This window comes from Physcomitrium patens, chromosome 25, assembly GCF_059467195.1.
Source record: "Physcomitrium patens ecotype Gransden chromosome 25, ASM5946719v1, whole genome shotgun sequence".
Lineage (NCBI taxonomy): Eukaryota > Viridiplantae > Streptophyta > Bryopsida > Funariales > Funariaceae > Physcomitrium > Physcomitrium patens.
Window position 1 is genome coordinate 12,710,611 of NC_143434.1, and position 2,380 is coordinate 12,712,990.

Below are 2,380 nucleotides of genomic sequence, written 5' to 3' on the forward strand. Positions count from 1 at the left end.
GTAAAAGCTTATAATATGTAAAAATTAGTTAAAATATATTATTTTTTAATAAATCTAGATGTATGTTAGAATAATTAATAGATTAATTTAAAGAGAGTAGATTTAAGAAACTTTATTTTGAGTTTTATCTTTTTTGATTATAGCATTTAAAACAATTATAAGACCTAAATGTTTAGTATAAAGCCTTGAGAGGAGATTAGAGCCTAAAGAAGAAAATCTTAACTAATAGGAGGCTTATTGGGAGGGATGAAAGCAAGGCATAGTTGGATGAAGGCAAGGAATGGGAAACTTCATTCCTATTGGTCGAAGGCCATGCCCAATGGAATTCAATGAGGCTGCCCAAGGCCTTATTAAGGATTAGGATTTTTCTTTCAAAGTCATTCGAGCTTTTGAAATTAAGATCAATAAATTCAAGGTTTTGGGTATAATTTGGATGAATAATTTGTATGATTTCGAGTTTTTGTAAAGGAGATATAGGTGTTCAAAGTTAAGGTGTCAAATTTGTATCTACTATCACTCTTTGAAGTATAACATATGCGTACGGAGAGCAATAAAAGTTTGGCGACTGCAATTAGAGAGAATACTTGCTTAGCTACACTTTACATATATTGTTTGATGAATTCTAAGTTTGGATGAAGGAGTTATAGGGCATTGAAGACAGCACATGTAATTCAAAGGTAATAAGTGAGTCATTTTGTTGATAGTAATGTTATGAGCCGTATCTTGAGTTCTTGAGCAAATTTTTGGCTCAAAATTTCTATAAGTATGTGTTATTAAGTTAAAAAGCTATAGATCAAAGTTTCATGGTATTTGAGTACTTATTTTGTGAGACATGAAGAAATTAGCATGCGAGTGTAAGTAAGCTAGGGTTTAAAGCTACTATTAGGGTTTTAAAAATATCTCAAGATTCGTAACGAATTTGCAGTTGATTTTTTTTGTAAAAGTTTTTGAAAGTATATCAGTACTTCATGTAAAATTAAAGATTGTGTAGATAGTCCAATCATGAGATATGAGCTGTTGAAGTTTAGGAAACATCTCTCATAATGATATATAAGGTTTTAAGATCTTTATCATACATTTGGATGTTTTCTTGGTACTTGGGCTTGTGTTTTGATGTAATTGATCAAAAAGAGAAAATATTATATGTATAAACTTGGTTTTTTTTATATCTTAGACTTGATTGACTATTTAGTAGCAGCCAGAAGCCTAACGCTTTCTTGAAGCAACCCTCTCTACCTTGATATCATTCTAAATCCCATGTTTGGCGATTCTAGAGCTATTCTTTCCATTGACCTTCCACAATCGATAAGATATATTTCTTTTTTTTTCGTCCAAGCTTCCTATTTCTGTAAAAATCTCTGCTCTAATGTCAACTTAGATTTTACATTCTTCTGGATGATTTATTCTTTCTCTGCAATTCTTTACAATTCTTCTACTATGATATTATTTTTTTGCTTGCCTCTAATTCTTGTTTGACATTGCCTTCTACATCCAATGCTCATACCATACAATTTATTTGTGAAATGTACTTCAATAAAGCATCCTTAAGGTATGTACCTTTCAATAGTCAACTCTATAAAAATACCAATTGATTGATATCTAACGAAATTGGGACTTCATTCTTCTCCTCTAGTGCCAAATGAATCGGAGCTGAGTCCGGTGTAACTTTTGGAATTACCTTCTGTGCTAATGTACAAATGGATTTACTAATTTTCTATACTACATCCCCTGAATTAGCATGCAGTGTCAATAAATTCCATTCACCTTATTGAGGCACTGACAAAGATACATTTCTCTTTGCTACTGACATTATTTGACTCAATGTAAATACAATCACAGTATATACATACTTGGAACAAAGCAATGTTGTAAACTTCTCTATTTTGTGCTTGGCTCCCATTTTTGCATGACTACAGATTGCTACATAAGCTGTCCAATTGAATACCATCTCGTCAAGCATCCCCACCACTGTAAATAATAATCGTCTTGACATATATGTGTTGTATTGATACAAGCCTAAACGCCTCAGTATGAAGCACAACCATTCCATGAGCTCTACTGTAATTGCCTCAACCGTCTGCCAATCTTAGTTCTTTTCAAACGATGACATTCTACCTTTAAAAAACTTTCCTAGTTGAAATCACTTGAGTCAAGTGTCTCTATCGCAAACTCTCTAGTTAAAAGATACAACACCTTTTCTAAGGTCTTTTCATCAATACCAATTATGCGCCCTTGTATTAGACTTGATCCATCCTCTGGATCATAGTTTGTGATGTATTCTTCTTCTAATGTCACATTAATTGATGGTAAGCTATCTGACCCTTACAAGAACTGAAATATTTGTACATTTTGAAAATCTCATATTCTTCTTAGCATCTAG